The sequence below is a fragment of the Jaculus jaculus genome, chromosome 9 (genome assembly GCF_020740685.1).
Source record: "Jaculus jaculus isolate mJacJac1 chromosome 9, mJacJac1.mat.Y.cur, whole genome shotgun sequence".
Classification (NCBI taxonomy): domain Eukaryota; kingdom Metazoa; phylum Chordata; class Mammalia; order Rodentia; family Dipodidae; genus Jaculus; species Jaculus jaculus.
In genome coordinates, this window is record NC_059110.1 from 22894891 (window position 1) to 22917253 (window position 22363).

A 22363-nucleotide genomic window follows, 5' to 3' on the forward strand; every position below is an offset into this window, starting at 1 on the left:
ATTCTTAGAATCCTTACCACACATTTTAGCATTTAGCACTTACTTTGGGAATAAAAAAGAAAAAAAAAAAAAAAAACCAAACTTTTGTTTGTATGCATGTGAGCTGGAGGCTCATGTCATGGCTTTTATTATTTCCTGCAAACAGCTAGCAGACTGGTGTCACTCAGCACACATCCGCAATTGGCTGTCTATTATTATTAGTCTTGCCTCTTAAAAGTGTGACCTTCACACCAGTACATCATCATCTGTGTTCTTCTGGGCTCATCTCAGACCCACAGAATCAGAATCTTCATGTTCACGAGTTCCTGTGGTGACTCATGTATCTGTTAAAGTTTTAAAAAGCACTGCTGAGACCCCAGAAGTATTCAGCTTTCTTTGATTTGTGTGTGTGTGTGTGTGTGTGTGTGTGTGTGTGTGTGTGTGTGTGTGAGAGAGAGAGAGAGAGAGAGAGAGAGAGAGAGAGAGAGAGAGAGAGAGAGGGAGAGAGAGAGAGACTGTTCTATTGTGATTGCAGTTTTGGGGAGGGATCTGGCTCCAGCACAGAACTGCTTGCCCTTAACCATAACAGGGAGATGTCAGTTTAGTCTTTACCTAGAACTGATCACATTTAGATGTGGCTGGGGGCTCTGCATCCAGTCATCTGGACTGTATTTGTATGTTAGCTCAAGACAACAACCATTAGATACAAATCACAGATATTGCTTTAAATAGCTTCTTTTAGACATTTCATATTAAGGAGCAGAAAGGAGGGTTTCCTTTTCCCTAGCTACGTTTTCTATTTTTTTTCTTGTCTTTTTTTCTTTTCCTTCTTCTCTTCCTCCCCCCATTCCCTCCTCCTCTTCTTCCTTCTCCCCCTCTCCCTTCATCTGTTCTTCCTCCTCCCCCTCCCCCTCCTCTTCTTCCTCCTCCTCCCCCTCCCCCTCCTTCTCTTCCTCCTATACTTGAAGCACTAACACCCCCCTCAGCATGCTGCTTTGAACTCTGGGGAAAGAAACTTTGTGGACATCTTGCTGTCTTTCAGGAAATGGTTTAGATAAAATACTTGCCACATTTTTCCTTTTATTTCTTTGGGAAAACAGAGAAGCAGAGCACCTGCTCTTTGGCTCAACTTGACACACTGGTGGCTTCTAAAGTCTGGACATAAAAATGGACTTTTCCTTTATGCCTATCCTTACACAGGGCTCCTGTCTTTTTCCTCTTTTTATTCCTTGTTTTGACCTTCTCTTCCTCTTCATCACAGGGTCTAGATTTTCTCACGCATCACTTAGGTGATCTGAAGTAGAAGTTTCCTTTAGAGTACCTAGGGCTATGACATCACAGACGGTAACATTTTGTTAGCATGGACAAGACAGTGTGGACTGATTCAGAAAAATTTAAGTTTGGACTTTTAAAATTTTTCTTTGTGTGTGTGAGAGAGATGGTTTTGTGTAGCTCAGGCTGGCTTAAACTTTCTATGTATCCAAGACAAGCTTTGACCTCTGGACCTTCCTTTCTGTACCTCCCAAGTGCTGGAATTAAAGGTATATGACACCATGCCTATTTTAATTGTTTAAAATTTTATTTATTTATGAGTGAGAGAGGGAGAGAGAGGAAGAAAGAAAGAAAAAAGAAGGAAAGAAAGAAGGAAGGAAGGAAAGAAAGAAAGAGACAGAGAGACCGAGTGTGTGTGTGTGTGTGTGTGTGTGTGTGTGTGTGTGCCAGGACCTCTAACCTCTGCAAATGAACTCCACATGTATGTGCTACCATTTGCATTTGGCTAATTGTACTAGGGTATTGAACCTGCGTCCTTAGGTTTCACAAGGTATTGAACCTGGGTCCTTAGGTTTCACAAGCAAGCTCCTTAATTGCTCAGCCATCTCTCTAGCTGGCCTATTTGAATTTTAAGTCAGTTTCATTTCTCTGTCATTGAATAAAAATCTAGTTAACAGGTAACAGAAACAGGAAACATTTGGGAGGGGGTAGAGAGGAAGGAAGAGAATCCTGGTTACTACGTCATCTGAGCCATTTTTTAAACAAACTCATTTATTGTATGGACAAGTACTAAGAAATAAAATGGTTTTCTGGTTCATTTTGCATTGTTGTTTTAGACGCTGTTTCATTTCATTTTTATCAAGGAAACTGTTAAGAGGACATAAAACATTTTCTATTTAGTCACTGTTTCCCACACATTGCTCTAGGGACTTTTGTTGGGCATGAAAGTTAAAGTGTCATAAATGTACAGGGGACTTATAATACGGCATGTTTTATGTGGATGCGTGTGTGTGTGTGTGTGTGTGTGTGAGCATGTCCTGTGAGTGCAGGCACGTATGTGCCACTGCATGTGTGGAGGTCAGAGGACAATTTTGCATGTTGGTCCCTGGCTTCCTCTTTGTTTGGTGTGAGGCAGTGTCGCTGGTTATTCATTGCTGCTTTTGCCAGACTGGCTGGCTCATAAGCTTTCGGGTGATTCTCCCTTCTCCACTCTGCTTCTTGCTGTAGGTGTGCTGGGGTTACCACACCTGCTACAGGATTCAGCTCTTCTATGGTTTCTGGGGATCTGAAGTCAGCCTCTCACACTTACAAGGCAAGCACTTTATCCGTTGAGCTCTCTTAACCTCAGCATTGTTTTTTTCTAAACATTAAAACATAAAATATTTAAAACAAATATATATATATATGTATATATATATATATATGTGTGTGTATATATGTATATATAATACATATATGTTTTTCAATAAACTTTTAATCAGAATCCAAATGCAGTTTTTTAGTATCATTGGTATGAAGGACAGATGATATAATGGTTTATGGCTATCACCTGGAATAAAGAAGTTGAGGCTTTTACAAGTATATATACATGTTTCTATAAAGGGTTCCCCAAAGGTGACCTTACTGTGGCCATGTTAAAACAGACCAACCAACAGAACCGCATGGCTCCTCTGTTCTACCAGGGCACGGCACTTAGCTAGAGGCAGACTTGCAAGCCCAGTATTTTTAGTATATCTGACTTACTCTATGCAAATATCTGAGACTGGCCAATCAGTGACAAGTTTAACAAAATATCAGCTAATGATAGATGATGCCATTGCAGGACATTCCTCGTATCTAATTGAAATGCAAAGTTCAGATGTACTTTAGATTTTTTTGATGTGACCAAAATGTCACTGGTTAAAGTTCTTCTTCCCCAGTGTGAGTAGGCTGGCAATAGGAAGTCTATACCCAACCTATTTACCTAGTGTACAAATGTTAAGCTTTTACGTTACTCTGTAATATAGAACATTTATAAAGAAATATTGTTTTATGGTCTATACACCCAAGGCTTACCTGTTAACAGGTAACAGGTTTGCATTGTTATCACAAGTCCTATAACTGAACCACCCATTTGAGTGGAATATATATATATATTTACTGATTTAAACTCTGATGTGAGTTGACTGTACCTCCATCTTTACCCTGGAAGTATAGTAAAATTCCTGAAGTCCGAGATTATTGCACATTCAGACACATAGTCATGTAGGAAAAGATCATTCTTGGTATGAAGGTGAAAAGTTTTTTTTTTTTTTGGTTTGTTTTTTTGAGGTAGGGTCTCACTCTAGCCCAGGCTGACCTGGAATTCACTATGGAGTCTCAGGGTGGCCTTGAACTCATGGCAATCCTGCCACCTCTGCCTCCCGAGTGCTGGGATTAAAGGCGTGAGCCACCACGCCTGGCAAAAGTTTTTTTTTTTTTTTTAAAGTATTTTTATTTATTTGTTTGCAAGCAGAAAGAGACAGAGAGAAGGGAAACAGAGAAAGAGAGAATGGGTGCACCAGGGCCTCCAGCCACTGCAAATGAACTCCAGATGCGTGTGCCACTTTGTGCTTCTGGCTATACGTGGGTTATGGGGAGTCAAATCCAGGTTATGCTTTGCAGGGAAGTGCCTTAACTACTGAGCAATCTTTCCAGCTCCCAAAGTGTGTGTGTGTGTGTGTGTGTGTGTGTGTGTGTGGGCTTTTAAATTTATATTTATTTATTTTTGGTTAACAGATTGGTCTAATGACTGGCTATCCTCAGAAATTTAAAACTTCTTAGGAGGAAAGAATTACATAGTTTAAGGGAAGAGTATTCTACCTCAGAAGTGAGCACGGGTTGGAAAAAGGCTATCGATTTAGACTTTTGTGCAGTCCAGTTTCACGTCGTGTAATGCGAACATAGCGAGGGCAGCTGGGGAGAAGGCTCAGTGGATGAAGTGCTTGCTGTGCAAGAGTGGGAACCCGAGTTCAGGTCCCCAGCACTCTTGTACCTGCCTGGTGGGCCTGCTGGCCTGCCTGTAACCCCAGTGTGCTCTAGAGGTGGAGACAGGAGCCCTCTGGGCAAGCGGGCAGCCTGGCGCGTTGAATGGGTGAGCTCCGGGTTCACGCGAGAGCCCTTCCTCAGTGACTAGAGCGATGAGCGGCTGAGGATGACAATGGGTGTGAACCTCTGGTCTGCGTACCCTTGCCCCTGCGCTTGTGACCACGTACGTGCTAACACGCACACACCTGTGCCCATCACACACATGCACATATGCAGAAAGAAAAGCAAACAAGTTAATGAGAGGATTTTTAAGAATCTCCAAGTTTGTTTTATATAGCATGAGAACCCTTTCCTAGTTCACCTTAGGAAGTGACTGAAGAAAAAGGAGTTAAACAGCATACGAGCGTCTGTATATTTCAGTTCTTGCAAATATTCAGAAAAAGAATATTATAAGCCTTAAGAGAGGCAGTTTTGAGAGGACCTTTGAAACATTTTCATAACACACCAGGAATGATCTAGAAATATCTTCACAATGCTAGTTATTCAAGTGTGAAACATATGTGTGTTGCAGATCATTGAGTGCTGGCTTGTATTTTTTTGATGTAACTTAATTCACACACACACACACATGAGGGGGGATGAGAATGGGTTAGGGGTAGCACAGCCCTTGCCTTATAGATGTGAGGCCTTGGGTTGAATCCCTACCACTGCAAAATAAATGGATAAATAAAATCACAACTATAGCAGATGACATTTGTCTTGCCATACTACTGGCAAGAACTAGGGAATAATAACTAGGACTGTTTATCCCCGTTAATGAAGAAGTCTTTTGAGACCATACCCAAAGGCGCGTCCTAGCTAATTGCGCATGGGCAACAGTAGTATTTGAATCTAGGCATCGGTTTTCTTGGAACTTCAGACGTCTTTCCCATGACTGGTGTAGGTCTGTACTTAGTATATAATGCTATTGCTATTTGTCTTGCCCATCGTTTGAAGCTCTTTTCCTTTTTTAAAAAACTATCTAACTAACTAACTAACTAACTAACTAACTAACTAACTAACTTCTAGAAATTAGAAGGGGATCACCAATCTATTTCAAACGTTTATTTTCTAAATAGTGATTAATTTCACTAATAGGAGTAGTTAGATTGGGGGTGGTTACCTCAGATAATTCCAAATTGCATTAAAAATCAGGTATTTATGGCTTTGGAATATGTGTTTAAACTTTCATTTGGATGTAGGTGCATTTGATTTTCTGAGACATTGAAATATTGTTATTTTTTTACGATGTTTAATCCATTCCAGGGAGACCTGTTTCAGAATGGGCTTGAGGCGGTCTAAGTCCCATTTCCCTCTTCCGCTCAGCCTCCTGGTGTTTATATTAATCTCTTTGAGGTTGAGATATTGCTTGCTTAGAACTTTGAGGGAGCTGAGGTGGCACTTTCCTTTCTGGACTTCTGAAAAGGTGGCAACATGAGTAGAATAAGCTGAGAATACTTACAAACCAAACTATTCACGGACCTTTCTGAGAGTAAACACTTTCCTTGGAAAACAAGGGTGCATGTCACAATGATGTGGGAAGACATGTTAGCAAATTCTTTTTAAGACTAATCTTTATTATGTTTAAATGATCTATCTAGGTGCTTATTTATATCCCTTATCAGAGACTGGGTGCAGCTGAGAGTTAAGAGCTACAAATTTTCATTGCACCAGTCAATTATAAGAATCAATGTGGGGCTGGGGAGATGGCTCAGCGGATAAGGAATTTGCCTGCGCTGCCTTACATCCAGAGTTTGATTCCCCAGTACCCACATAAAGTCAGACGCACAAAGTGGTGCATGCACTTGGAGTTTGCGGTGACCAGAGACCCTAACACTCCCATTCTCTCTCTCCCTGCTCCTTCACAAATAAATAAGTAAAATATTTTATATAAAGGAATCGATGAGGGTAATTCCAGGTCCATCATTTACATCTGGGCTCATCTGTAATTTCAATATCTTAATATCCTGTAATCTCTTATTTCCATGTGTCCATCAGTATTGAAAATAAACTATCACTGTTATGTAATTGTTTCTATGCTTGGCTGTTCAAATCTTACACCAAATTATAAACTATAACTTAGTTACTGGGTACAGTGGTCAGTAGCATAGCAACTTAGGAAAAGATAGTAATGGTCTTGATTTGACTTCTGCGTTACAAACATACAGATCGTGCAAAGCAACCCTGTTTTAAATTCAGTGCTGTTTTGTTTGTGCTTTCCTCCTTAGGTGCAGTCTTTGAATTTTTTTAAAAGACAATGGTAATCAGACCTACCTGAAAAATTAAGTGAATTGATTTGGTTGCAACATTCTGTTACCCATAGTTTAACCGCCATAGCCGCCAGGTAAGTTAAGCCAAGTGTTTTCTGTGGTTCGATTTCAGTGATGGGATAGTTATCTAAAGAACCATGTTATGTAAGCTTTGAGTGAAATGATTTTTGACAGAAATGATTTGAGGTCCTGAAAAGCTGTGATAGATATTGGGGATATTCCTAAATGAAAACATTTGTAAGTCAGTACTACAGTTTGGAAAATACCCAGATTTTACCAGAACATTGGAAAATGTCACCTGTGGTTTGAAGTCAGTCATTTGACTTACTATTATATTTCATTTCATTTATTTATTTTTAACTGTTGCAGATTGATCCCACAACACTATACATTAAGTACAAGTTCACCATTATGAACCCTCTTTGATGGATTTTTTTTTTAAACTAATAATTGTCTTGTAATCTTGAGTTGATGTAAGAATAGCAGATTTTACATTGGGAGATATTTTATTTTTGTATGAAATTGCATCTTATTGGATGCAAATGTAAGATATAATGCATGTTTTGAGAAATTTAACAATTTCCTTTATTAAAACCATTTCATTTTATAGAAATTTTGGTTTGTGATAAGAACAGACATTTAAGCAAGGACTTGTTCCATTCAACCCCTCGTTCTCTTGGTGGCTGTGGAAGCCCCAATGTAGAGAACTCGGAACCAGGAGGAGTTTAGGCTGTTTACAAAGCATGGGAGCGCCAAGTCAGAATTCAGTGGGAACAGGACTTTGGCTACTCCTAAAATGTCAGTGTGGCGAAGCCTGCTCTGACAAACAGATTTTTGGCATCAGAAATCTAAATGATAACTGATTTTAGGGCATGATAATTTTTTTTTAAAAAAAAAACTTTGGCAAACTTATACTTTAACCCTTTCTACACTAGCAGAAAAAAATGACAAAAAAATGTTTTTCTAATTTAGGCCACAAGATAAGAGTTTTCTGAAATTTTACATGTTTATCAAGATTATAAAATTGTGCAGCTTGCTACTTAAGTTCTTTCCAAACAAACTGGTGCTAGTTTAAAACCTGATGAGTGAGAATGAATGAGTTGTGTTTGCTTTGAGGGTCGTAAGGTGCCATAAGTCAGGTGTTTTCTTGGTTGATAATGTGTATGATGTGTATAGATCTGACAGCTGCCCTTAGCCACTCTGTTGGATCTTGATTTATTAGTGTAGTTTTTCAGCATCCAGTGAGAGAAGAAAAAGGCAGTCTGCAAACGTCAGGGAATCTTTTTGTCCTATCTGTCAGGTTCAGGATTTAATATTCAACTGTGATCAGAAATTTTCATTGTTGTGCACACATGGCGCCATTTGGAAACATTTTAAATTAATTAAAGGGATATAGGCAGTCAGATGAAAAATTCATCAGGAAGAGAGTGTTTTAAAAGTCTCACCAGATCAGGCTAGAGAGATGGTTTAGCAGTTAAGCACTTGCCTGTGAAGCCTAAGGACCCTGGTTTGAGGCTCCATTCACCAGGACCCATATTAGCCAGATGCACAAGGGGCACATGCATCTGGAGTTCGTTTGCAGTGGCTGGAAGCGCTGGTGTGCCCCTTCTCTCTGTCTCTCTCTCTCTCTCTCTGTCACTCTCAAATAAAAATGAAAAGAATCCTTATAAAAAAGTCTTACCAGATCTCTTTAATGTTTTCCATATCTGGTCTGTATATTACAAGATGAAAATTACTACTCTCGCCCATTAATATAAATGTACTACGTACTTTTCCAATTACTTATAAGTTTGGTTCTTACAATTATTCCAGAAGTGTTAATTTGACTAATTTAAAGGACCTGTCTGAGACTATTTTGTAAGTGGACACAGATCCTCTGTACTGTGAGTATCAGGACTCTCTAAGTTAGCTCATTAGGGTACAGTACTTTGAAGTAATGTTTATTTTTGAGTTAAATTAATTCTGTGAAGATGAAACGCCTGAGCTCAGTCACTGTTGCGGACCACGAGAAAGGTGGTTATCCGTGGGAATAGTTGAATTGCCATTGTTTAAACCTAATAGGAGTTCTGCCTTGTCAGCTACATGCCTGTCAGCTCCTCAGCTATGAATATGGACTCGACTCATAAAGATGAGTACCTTTTTTTTTTTTTCAATTCAAATGAAGACATGGTCGGTAAGGAAGCACTTCCTTTGGAATTGATAAATGGTTTTATGATGTACATGAACTATATAATTAGTGAGATCTCATTAACTTTGTTAATGAACCTGGCCATGCTTATCAGCTTGAGATAATTTTTTTTTTAAATACTAAACTTTCTCCCATCCCAACTTAATATTAAGTAGAAAATAGCTGTCAGGGAAGGAAAAATCTTCAACTGTTAGAATTTTCTTCTAACATCTGCATTTACTAATACTAAATAAAAATTGCTTAATTTTTATAATAATGCTACCTTTCACACCCTACTTGTTTCATTTAGATAACCAGTGCTTTTGTCTGGTCTTGACCTTATATATTCAACTGGAATCCTGGGTCCTTAACCACAGGACCTAATTTATCTTCTCAGACACATATTTCCTTATGTCACTGGACATATTTATTTAGGAATTAGGTAACTGGTGCTTTTTTATAGGAGTAAGGTGGAAAGTTTTAACTTTCATTGGAAAAGTTCTTCAATTCAGGGTCAGAGTTATATGTCTATAATCTTAAAGCAAGGATATTGGGTTTCAGAGTAGTAATTAACTTGTTGAGAATTATATAGTTACTAGTTAACTAATGTTTATAACCAGAAGTTATTAAGGTCTTAACCTTAAGTGAAGAAATCCAAACCAGTAATTCTGTTTCCTATGGAAATGGCCGTAGTTCTTGTTCTTCAGGCCCACTGTCATCCTTTCATACCTTCTTTCTTTGCTTGTATGCTTTCATATGTTTTTTTCTTATTATTTATACTTATTAAGAAAAATAGAAGACAACTGTAATTCTATTCAAACACATTTTATTTGGTCTAATAAGTATTGGATAGTGGTATAAATTAAATCAGTGCTGTTATTGTGCATTTACTGTAACTTCTCCTGTCATCACAAATAATTCAAGGGACACTCTGTAGCTTGTCAAGGTGTGTGTACATCAAATATTTCTTTTTGCACAGCAATGTTTTTATAGCTTCTTAGATACAAACCAAGTTTTTTTTTTTTTTAAAGTATTTGGATCCTTTGTGTTTTACGATAACCGAAGACATTATCTGTATTTGTGTTTGTTTGGGTCTTTACAAACTGGCATGAATCCACAGCCTGAGCGTTCTTCATACGCCAATGCTTCACTTACATAGACTGCCCTTGGTTTTGCCATTATAGCTGGTACATGTGGAGCCCATTAACTTAATGAGCAGCTAATGTTTCATTCTTCAAAAACAATTTCCTCACATTATTTTTTTAAATTTAATTTAATTTAAATTTTTATCTTTTCACAATTTTTATTAACATTTTCCATGATTATAAAAAATATCCCATGGTAATAAATACCCTCCCCTCCCCTGCACTTTCCCCTTTGAAATTCCATTCTCCATCATATTACCTCCCCATCTCATTCTACTTACATATATACAATACCAACCTATTAAGTACCCTCCTCCCTTCCTTTCTCTTCCCTTTATATCTCCTTTTTAACTTACTGGCCTCTGCTACTAAGTATTTTCCTTCTCACGCAGAAGCCCAATCATCTGTAGCTAGGATCCACATATGAGCGAGATCATGTGGCGCTTGGCTTTCTGGGTCTGGGTTACCTCACTTAGTATAATCCTTTCCAGCTATTCTTATGTATAATTGGGCTCTGCCTGCTTTGTTGGCTCATCCTTCAGTGAGTAACCAATAATTAAATGAGTAGTCAGGGCAAAGCTTGTTTTGCTTCATGACTATTCAAAACCATGATGGAAGGTTGATTCCCACCCCCCCCCCATAATATTCTCTTCTTTCTATACTTCTTCTTGGCTCCTTCCAAATCACACATTGTATAATGGCTGTGTGGAGAACACACTCATCTTTCCCTCTCCATACAAAGTCTATACGATGGAATTGAGTGGCACTGTGCCTTGTGTTTATGATTACATGTAATAACACTCAGATAATTATTGACCATCTATAAATGTTATCTCATTTGAGGAGATAACCTATGATATGGCCATTACAGACTTGGTTTTGTGTGTGAGGAGATGGTGGAGGTGGTGGGGTGTTACATTGAGTAACCAAAGTTACTCAAAGTCACAGCCCTTGTGAATCAGGCCTTGTGACTCGACCCTGACTCTCCTGACTTCAGATAATAGGCCTTAGGCACTGTGATGTCACCAGTCTGCTTGACTGATTGTATCCGAACCTTGAGCTCTGTGCATGTGATGGCTTCCTTCTGTATGCGGTGAATCATAGAAGGAAATAGAAGGCATCTTGAAATTTGTGGGAGAGTCCATTCTTAGGGATTCATGAGCCAGTCCAGATGAATGCATGCAACAACCCGACAGAACAAAGGGCGTCTCCCAGACCTTTGACAGTCTAATTTATTTGATAATACTGCTAAATTTTACCCCGTCACCCCTCCTGACCTGAGAATCTTAGCATCTTCAACAAATGCCTGCAGGTTAAAAATGGCCTCTCCAATTTGGGTTCCCAAGGCAGTGGCAGCTTTTACTAGATATTTTAAAATTGGACATTGGGCAAAATCTTTTACCTCCATGCCTTCACTTTATGTTTGAACTTGATACAATGCTGACATATACATATTTTTTGAGGTAGGGTCTCACTCTAGCTCCAGCTGACCTGGAATTCACTATGTAGCCTCAGACTGGCCTTGAACTCACAGAGATCCTCCTACCTCTGCCTTCTGGGTTCTGAGATTAAAGGCCACGTGCCACCACACCTGGCTTCATGATGACTTTTTAATCTCTTGAATTCCCAAAAGATAAAGTAACTTGCTCAGTTGCTTGGTTAAGGCACTTGTCTATTGTCACATCTGATGAATTCTTCATTTCAGGGTTTCTATCTTCACGTCTTAACTCATGTGCTTCCAGAATTCCCTCAACACCTCATACTTCTCTCATATTACTTCTTAGGCATACTCTATATAATGAAGTGATTTATGTTAGATTTTTAATCTCATATGCCACATTGTACGCTGGTTGAGAGCCAAAAGAAGAAGGTCTGTATTTTGCCTGTGTCTTTTTTAGCCTAAGGGGAGGAAAAGATTGAGCAAAATAGTAGATATGTAATAATTATTGGTTTAATTTCGTAAAAATATTTGTTTATACATTTTTCTTTATGATTCAATTTGGGTTGTGAAAATTCATACCTGGGCACAGATTTAATTACATTAATGAGATAAGCCAACAAGTATGTTACTTGTTATTAAGTGTTATTATTTATAGTAATCATCAGATAAATTCTAATTTTTTTGGTGATTTCTGATTTTCAATAGTTCTTTACTGAAAGTAAAAGTACTCTTTTTAAATATTTTATTTATTTATTTATTTATTTATTTATTTATTTATTTATTTATTTATTTATTTATTTATGAGAGAGAAGGAGAGAGAGAGAGAGAGAGAGAGAGACAGAGCGAGCACCCACACCTCAGGACCTCTAGCCATTGCAAACAAACTCCAGATGCATGTGCCATCTTGTGCATCTAGATTACGTGGGTTCTATAGAATTGAACTTGGGGTCCTTTGGCTTTGCAGGCAAGCACCTTAGCCTCTAAGCCATCTCTCCCCAAACACTATTAAAATAAAATCGCAGCACCACCCTTTCCCACCAATTCATCCAAAGACAAGAAAACCAGCTCCCTGTCTTCCCACAACCAGAATTTTATAGTCCTTATGTCTTGGCAACGACAGCAAAAAATAATTGTCCTGTGAAAAGATGTGGTGAGACGAAGTGACCTGTGGCCTGTGCGTGTGAACACGGAGGATCCCGGGAAGCTCAGGTATAAACACAAATAAAGGGCTGCTCCGGTTACCCTGACTGCCCGACCAATGGGTGGCTGTTATTTGGAATCCAGGGTGGGGAACCCCTGAGTGTATTCTGAGCAGAAAGTGATGTCGTCAGAGCGCCCTTTAGTCAGATGGGTCAGGTGGGCTGTGGTAGATGGTGAGGGGTGGAGGCGAGGGTGGGTGAGTAGGCGCAGTCAGTAGTCCCTGTAGGCATGTTCTTACGTTAATTCACTGGAGCTAGCTGTGTTATGTCTCCTCCCAATTACATCACCAACGAAGGCACCACCTAGAACACCCTGGGTTCAAAGAATTCTCACGTAACTTCCTCAGGCTTTGCATTCCCATGCCCTTACAGCAATGGTCAGCTCTATGTGCTCTCTACAAGAGTCTACTGGCACTGTCACAAGTCATTCTCTCTGGTTACTGTTAGCTTTGTCCCTTGTACCCAAGGGCACTGTGCCAATCCTCTCCTTTGACCACTGAGCTAATTCTCTACCCCAAGCACACTCCAGATTCATGGGTCACTTTGTGCATCTGGCTTTCTGTGAACACAGGGGAATGGAACCTGGACCACCAAGCTTTGCAAGTGCCTTTAACCCCTGAGCCATCTTCCAATCCCAGTCTGGTCTTTTGCTGGGAATTTGCCAGTTGTACATGGAGTACCTTGTGATCCTTTGACTTGGCGAGGTGGAGATGAGACAGCTGTTAGGGACCTCATGAAGTGGCAGGCAGGCCACAAAGAATGTGAGAGAAAGCGTGTGGGAAGCAATGGGATTTTGATTGGATGTGTGTGTATGTGTGTGTGTGTGTGTGTGTATGCTCGTGCAAACAGAATTTGTGCTCTGGAGGTAGGATGAAGGAGGGCACTCTTAACCACAGCTCAAGATTTTGATCCACGGATCTTAAATATGACTTTTCATAGAAAAAAAAAAACGACAGTGAGAAAAGAAGCTGGTTTGGCTAGGAGTGTACTCAATCTGATTACGTATCAGTCATGTTTGAGGTAAACCCAGACAACAAGCATTTTCTTTTTAATTCTGCTTTTCTTTCTTCATGAGGGTTCACAGTTGGAAATAAGAATTCATTGGAAAACTTGAGTCTTCCTCTTGTTGCTGTTCTTTTAGTTCCTTAAACATTTCCCAGGAGCTTGGGAAGGTTTAAGGTTTTTCTCATCCTTAACCCTGCCAAAATTCCCCACCAATTTACCTCCCCGGAAGGAAGCGTACTTGTCAATGCTCCCAGCAAGCAGGAGTGTGCCTTCCAGCCTCCTAAAATAAAAACACACAGGAAAGTAGCTGTCTTTCCCCTTAGTGGGCCACGATCATTGCCATCGCACGATCTGCTGAAATAGCTCCGCGGAGGAACGTTTTTGGGCAGCTGCAGCACAGAGGGAATTCGCACACACGTGCATTTCCCCTTTTCTGTGTTGGGTTGGGCAGTCTGGCTCAGGGCGGCTACGTGAATGAGGCCATTCTTTTCAATCGGTCTTATTTCCAGCAACATAGAAACCTGACGGTCTTAAACTTGATGGTAACAGTGAATGTGGTGATCAATTTCTATATCTGTCCATAAAAGGATTTGAATTTCAGTCAAGATATTCTTGATGAAATCAACTGAAGAGCATATAATGATCCTGTCAGTATCATTTGTCATTACCTTGTATATTACCTCATCTATTAAAGCAAATGATTAATAACCATAGGGAAGTAAATATCTTTCAGAACTTGAGCCATGGAAAGATTTCCATTAACAGAATGTTTTGTGCACAAATAAATTATTCATTGCCTGCAACGGGGCTTGGTTCTGTCATCGGCCTTAAGTGGAAATTTTGAGACCAATCATCACACATGCCAACACTACTGGCTTGAGCCGTCATCCTGCTTCAGAAACTTGAGCATTTTTGGCTATTTGTGAAAGCTTTAGTTTGACTAAATTCGAGGCTTACATCCGGCAGTCCTGTCAGATGCCATTTGATGCTCTGGTGCTGTGGAGGAATATGTAGATGAGTAAGGTGGCGCCGTGGCTTTAATTTGCTGATCAACCCTAAAACAGAGACATAACTCCAATTTATCTAACCAGGATATAAGAAAGCTTGTAACAGTACACTCAGCAATATGTGAATGGAATGTTTTGTGAACGCCAAGGAGAACGAAGTCATGTTCATTCTCTTATGGGTACACTGGAGTGGACTGCTTGGAGATGAGGCATTATTTCCTAAGGAAGGTTTAAGGACGGGTACTATTTGGTCAGGTGGAGAGGATTACACTCACGTGGGTCCTGAGATGTGTTGGATACTACTGGTTTGACCATGGAATGGAAAGGAACACTGCATATTTGAGGCACAGTGTTGGTACATGAAAAGGAGTCATTCAGGAAAAGAAAAGTAGCCCTGAGAGTCTAGAGAGCCAGGCGTGCCGTCGCCACGTGACATGAAGCCTTAGCAGAATTCACCACACTTTTAAGTTATGTAGCTGAAAGGTGGGTCAGCTGAGCACAAATTGCACTGCAGAGACGAATCCAGAGAACCAGGGCGAGATCCGGTAGAAACAATTGAGATAGTCTCTGCGAGACATTACTATAATTGGGATTGAAAAGAATGCGCAGAAGGGAGAGACCCCATAGATAAATTACCTGTGAGTTTTTTGGTGATTAGCTATAAGTGTGTGGAAATAAGAAGGAGATAAGGGTTCAATTCAGTATTCAGTAAACTTCTGAATCAACCATTAGGTATGGAAAACTAGTCTGGTGCTAGACCTTGGGCTGGCTGTTCAACTATGTACTGAGAAAAACGAGAACTGCCCTGAGTAAAGTAGCTGAGTATTATTTGAGGATATGAAATAAATATATATATATATACATACACATATATGTATGTATGTATGTATGTGTGTGTGTATGTGTATATATATATATATATATATATATATATATGTATACACACATATATATCCATACATACATATATATATATACATACATATATATATATATATACATATACATATACACATACATACATATATGTATGTATTCAATTAACTAAAATCCAGACCAGACTGTGATAAGTGCAAAAGTAGGAACTAAGCAAAGGTTTGTGCAAGTATATAGGAAAATGACATTAACTCTGCACTGCAAAGGCAGGAAGTGTGTAGGAAAGCCTGTATTTATTTATTTGTTTTTTTTTTTTTTTTCATTGCTCTTTGTGACAAATACCTGCAAGAAACCATTGGGAAGAGGAAGGGTTTATTTGGGCTCACAGTTTTATTATTGATTTATTTGAGAGGAAGAAAGAGGCAGATAGAGAGAATGGGCATGCTAGGACATCTAGCCACTGCAAATGAGCTACAGATGCATGCGCCACCTTGTGCATCTGGCTTTCTGTGGGTACTGGGGAATTGAACCTGGGTCCTTTGGCTTTGCTGGCAAGTGTCTTAACTGCTAAGCCATCCCTCCAGCTCTGGGCTCACTGTTTTAAAATTTTTAATTGGCTCTATCACTAGGGGCCTGTGGTACTGCTTAGCATGATGATGGAGAAGGCCTAGTAGACCAGAGCTACTCATTTTCTGGTGGTAGAAGCAGGAAGGGACCAGGGACAAACTACCCTCCAGAGGCATGCTACTGGTGGACCATTTCTCTATTTCCTCCTCCCAAAATACCATCAAATTATGAATCCACAATAGATTAATCCATTAATTAAAACAGATAGATCCCTCATGATCCAGTCACTTCTTAAAGTTTAGATTCATCTACTGAGGACAGAACCCTCAAAACAGCCTTTTGGGGGAAATGCTTCAAATCCAAATCTTAAGCATCAGAACTGTAAACTAGATGGGCTGGAGAGATGACATAGTGATTAAGGAGCTTACCGGCAAAGCATAAGGAGCTAGGTTCGATTCCCCAGGACCCACATAAGCCAGATACACAAGGTGGCGCATGCATCTAGAGTTCATTTGCATTGGTGAAGGCCCTGGCATGTCCAATCTCTCTCTTGCTGTCTCTGTCTCTCGATCTACTTCTTTCTCTCTCTCTTAACTAACTAAGTAAATAAATAAAAGAAATGGAAGTTGGTAAAAGTAAGGCAGGTGAGTTTCAGAGAAGGTGAGGGAGGAGGAACTGCTAGAGAGGGGAGCTCTTACTTAGTGCCACAGCCCGAGTTCTGTTTTTATGGGAGGCACATTTACAGTGAATGAAGTTTCCAAGCAATCACCAGTGTTAGTTAGGATCCAAGAAATGGCCAGTGGATTCCATCATGGATCCCTGGCAACTTTGATGAAGTTTCAGTGTGGGTGGGTGAAAATGTTGAGAAAGTTATTTCTTAGGTTGAGTACGTAATTAAACACACAAGTGAGCAGAAAGGCTTAGCTTTTTCTCAGCGATTTCTCCTTGTTGGGTAAAGTTTACATAAACCCCAGGAGAGCCTTGTGTTCTGGCTTGTCTTATAGGCATCACTTGCGAATGTGTTTGTCCTAAGAAATGTTTGCAGATTTCAAAATACTGCAAAAATGTTGGCCTTTCAGATTATTTTCTCCAAGAAAAGGATTTCCATGATTGCTACCAGCTCCCCACATCCTCTCTGCTTCTCTTTGGGGCCTCTTTCCCATACTTTTCCTTTGGGCACCCAGCTGACAGTGGTGAGTGCGTTGCTACACTCTTGGCTTAAGGTCAGGGAAGTCCTCCGGGCTCTCCTTGGCTCTTGGCCCACATCGAAGGAGATTTCCACGGAGAACAATCTACGGAAGTGCGTGCATGAGCACAACACACACACACAGTTCCTTTTCTGTCTTCAAGGATATTTACGTGCCAGTAATTACACAAGCTGTGTCGGCGTATGCAGGCTGTGCTGTACTCGACCTAAAGAAACACATGACAGCGAATCAACATTTCAGCAAGAGATGCAAGAGATACTAATCAATAATTTAACTTTAATATTTAGGAATCATAATAGAACTAATAAAGAAAAAAATGGAATTTTCTTTGCTCATTACAATAGTGTATAAAGGGTGAAATTTATACCATGATTTTTGTTTTCTGTACACTTTTAAATTTTTTTGTTTGTTTGTTTTTTTGAGGTAGTGTCTCACTGTAGCCAAGGCTGACCTGGAATTCACTATGTAATCTCAGCCTGGCCTCTAATTCATAGCAGTCCTCCTACCTCTACCTCTACCTCTGAACTGCTGGGATTAAAGAACTGTGCCATGATGCCCGGCTCTGTATGCTTTTTAAGCAGTTATTTCAGCCAAGTGCCACAACTGAAGAACCTTTACAGAGGCACCCACACCATTACAAAATTATTAGGATGCTTTTAATTCTATAAAGCTATCCTGTAATTTAAAAGAAATTGAAAGATTGCTATGAAGGAGTGGTTGCATGGCGGAAGACACCAGCGTCCTGCAATTCCACAAGTGCATAAAAGTATATGAACATGGTGAATGAGTGTGTTTACAGTCATCCTCCCGCTCACTATATTTATCCTTTCAATCAACAAACATTTTCTGAGTTTCTCTTTGATCCCAGGCTGGTGGCTGGGAAATATAGCTGAATAGAGAAAGCATACAAAATTTTAAATAAGCGAAATTCTTCTTATAGGAAACCAGCCAATACAAGCAAATTTCCCACTATTATGAGTAGACAGCTTGTTTGAAAGTACATTTATAAGGTGAATGTTATGTAATCACTTCCTCCCTTCACTTTATTTCCTGCCACTTTGAACCTTACAATGTGTTCAGCATTCAAGAGCTAAGTCTCGCTCATAGATTAAGGGTAGTGTGGTCCTCAGAGCTCCTGAAGAAACCACAGGGTGTTGTCAGAACCCTTCACGTGTTATTGCACAGTGTCTCTCTTCTCTTGAGGACGAAGTTGGCAAGGTGTCTTGTAAGGCTGCTCTGTCCTGTCACATCTGAAGCCCTGGGATAAACGGGGCCAGCGTGTTTCTCTGTGGTGCATCCGTGTAACGTCTTTGGGGAATTCTCCTGCTGTTGGGGGCAGTCCCACCTTTGGAAGCATAGGTACCGTGTCACAAACAGAAGAGTGAGGACCATGGGGACTGGGAAATACATATGGGGACTTATTAGTATTATTTTTGTTATTCCTTTCTTTACTTCATTTTTATAGTTTTCTACTTTTTGCCCAGTTGACAATTATGGGTGATAGGTTTGTGTCTCTCAGGATTCATCCCATCTTCATTTGAGTTTGTTTATATTGCACGAGAAAATGAAATCTTCATTTTTCTCTTTATGTCCTTTGCAATACACACTCGTGAATATTTGATCAAGTGTAACATGCTACCAAGTTCACCTCTGTTTTAAACCTAGAAATTTAAGTTTAACCAAAGGCCCTAAGGGACCTTTGTTACAGGATTATTAATCTTGAATTCTTTTGTTTCCAAAGCAAACAAACTGTATTTTCATGTATATACATAAATGGCAATAATCTTCACTATACCAAATACAAATTTTGAGTTTTTATAGTCAGTGAGCATTAACATATATTTTTGTTATAACTAAAATATTCTAGTTATATATTTGAGTTACCTATGCACACATATAATGTTAATGCCCGAGTTCACTAAGAATATTTTAATAATGCCTGAATCTCAAATTTAGAAGTTATATACATATATATATATGAAGGTGACAGACAGAGAAAGAGGGAGGGAGAAAGAGAGAGAGAGAGAGAGAGAGAACATGCCAGGGTCTCCAGCCTCTGCAAATGAACTCCAGACGCGTGTGCGCCCCCTTGTGCATCTGGCTAAAGTGGGTCCTAGGGAATCGAGCCTTGAACTGGTGTCCTTAGGCTTCACAGGCAAGCAATTAACCACTAAGCCATCTCTCCAGCCCTAGAAGTTGTTTTTTAATGAAGATAAGATGTTTTTGTGGATTTTAAAAAAATCTAGGGAGGAGAATTAATTTCAAATTGATACTATTGTTCTGAATAATCTACATTTGTGTCTGCATTTTCTTATAAAGCTATATATTCTCTTTAACTCATATGTGTGGACTTTGGGAAGAGAACAAAACTTATCTAATGTGTGTATATGGAATTTACCTTTTTATCTAGAATTTTACTTTCATTTACTCATTCCTTCATTCATTCATGAGAAGTGCTGGTCAATTACTTCTGTTCTTGATTTTTCATGATACTAAGCTCATAGTTGAATCTTTCTTACTCTGGGAGCATATGACAATGATTGACAGTAGAGGAAAATATTTGTCTGAACAAGAAATATATGAGGGCTGGAGAGATGGCTTAGCGGTTAAGCGCTTGCCTTTGAAGCCTAAGGACCTTGGTTCGAGGCTCAGTTCTCCAGGACCCACATTAGCCAGATGCACAAGGGGGCGCATACATCTGGAATTTGTCTGCAGTGGCTGGAAGCCCTGGCGTGCGCGCTCTCTCTCTCTCTCTCTCTCTCTCTCTCTCTCTCTCTCTCTGCCTCTTTGTCTATTGCTGTCAAATAAATAAATAAAAATAAACCAAAAAAATTTAAAAAAAAAGAAATATATGAGAGGAACATTTTGATACATTGTTAATTAAATACAAAATTCTCTTTTATCACTTAAGGTCAAAGGCATATAGCTTTTGTACAAAATCTAGAGCCATAAGTGTGATTCATTTGCTTATTTACTTGTTTGTTTTCTACAGTGGGATGGATGTGGGCTCTCATGTAACCCTGGCTGGCCTTGATCTCACAATGCAGTGAGGGATGACCTTGAACTCATGATCCTCCTGCCTTCATCTCTCTCATGCTGGGATGACAGGCAGGCTGTGAAATGAACTTTAGCAGATGAAAGCCAGAAAGCTTACGATATTTTGGTCATTTAATTTTGCTCCTAAGCATAGTAAAAATGGAGCTGCACAGAGATCATCCTGTTGGCTTTTACATGTATTCATGACGGGGATGTTTCTGAAGCTATGAAGTAATAAGAAGCATCTTAAGTAACTTATTTCAGATACTGAGAAGAGATTTCTACAACAGATACACAAACATGGTTTTGTAAAAGCATCATTTTAAGAAGCATTTCTATTGTATACTGCATATGTTAGCTCTTGTCCTTAGGATTTTGCTTCCAGTATAGAAATACAAAGAATATTTCATTATATATCTGAGAATATTTATTACTGTATTTTCAATATATATTAGAGTTATAATCACTTAGCATTTCTCCCTTGCATGTGCTCTATTTGACATGCATAGTTTTGAGGCATTTTGAAAATATGAAAAATTAAATTAATTCTGTTTTTAAAATTGGCACTATAGCTTATTCTTCAGAACAGATGCAGTCAGTTAACATTTCCTGCAGAACACATTTTCAAATCATTTTACGTATGACAACAGTATTACTCAGACATTTCTTATCTGCCTTAAGAGAAGTGAGTCTGGAAATGTTCTGTATAATTTCTGCAGTGGCTATTAAAATTAGATATGCTCAGATTTGTACCATGATAAAGAATATACAAAATAACATTAGAATTATGCCCTAACATAGGATCTCTTGTTTTTATTTTCTAATTCTCTCTAAAGCCTTAATAATGATTTCTGAGTTGAGTTTTAATATCTTGGCAACAATGTGGTTCACTGGGTTAGGGAGGGACCTGCCATTAAGTGGAAAGGACATTGAAATGTCAAGAAACGAGGTTCTTGCTTTGCAGTTCACAATAGCTTAAAGTCCAGTGGCAAATACCTCATCTTTCCCTGTCCCACCACTCAGCACCTTTTTTGGGTGTGTGTGTGGGTATTTGTGAATCCATCTGTATTCATATATATATATATATATATATATATATATATATATATATATATATCTATATATCTATATGCACATGCACACACATGTATGTTCACACACATCACATATTGATATCTTTGTATAAAACTGGACTTCAGGATAAATATGTAACACCTCTAAAATTCATTCTGTGTTTGTTTTATAAGAACTAAAATACCATATAGATCTTTAAATAAAAATTGACAGAGATTATTGTGAATCAGTCCTTTTATCTAGATGACTAGGAAGACTTTCTCTGACCTTCCAAGTGTAAGATATTCACTGTGCTTGTAAATTGTAAAAGGTTTTTAAAAAATATTTTTATTTGCTTATTTGCAAGGAGAGAGGGGGGATAGGTATGCTGGGGCTTCTATAGTCACTGCAAACGAACTCCAGATGCATGCACCACCTTGTGCATCTGGCTTATGTGGGTCCTGGGGAATCAAACAGAGGTCCTTTGGCTTTTAGGCAAGTGCCTTAACTGCTAAGTCACCTCTCCAGCTCTTTTTTTTTTTTTTTTATGTGATTGAAAAGGGGGCAGAGGATGTTGAGAGGAACATGCGTTGCTTTCCTAGCTCCTTGGGCTGGATCTGAGTCATTGTAATAACAGAACTACAAGGCAAGAAAAAAAAATACACACACACACACACACAGAGAGAGAGAGAGAGAGAGAGAGAGAGAGAGAGAGAGAGAGAGAGGGAAAGAGTGTGAGAGAGAGAGAGAGAGAGAGGGAGGGAGAGGGGGACAGAAAGACGGAATTGATTTCCTGACAGTCTTGGAGAAGAACAGATTATAAGCCAAACATAATTTTGGTTTTAAAAACTTCTAACTAAGGAGAAAGACGGGCATGGTTGCCAATATTTGTTGGGTCTTTCCAGTCAGAGTTCAAGTGAAGACTTATCAGCATTCTTAATTTGATCAACAATGAAATCCTTACTTGTAAAGAACATAGAGTTGCCAGTAGTTTCATTTGACCTATTCAAATTGTAGATTTGATGAGAATAACTTTCTGGCTCCTCTTACTGTTTTGAACAACTAAATCTTCATTAAATAAAGAATTTGAAAT

General features: G+C 39.1%; 1 protein-coding gene across 3 annotated transcripts in view; it reads left to right on the plus strand.

Moving 5' to 3' along the window:
* Positions 1-22363, plus strand: part of Hivep2 (HIVEP zinc finger 2) — a 220281-nt gene that overhangs the window by 124711 nt on the left and 73207 nt on the right. For all 3 annotated transcript variants that reach the window (XM_045157882.1, XM_045157883.1, XM_004651154.2), the window contains one exon: positions 6525-6640. The gene's annotated coding sequence lies outside the window, so the exon portion shown is untranslated. The remainder of the gene's footprint in view (positions 1-6524; positions 6641-22363) is intronic.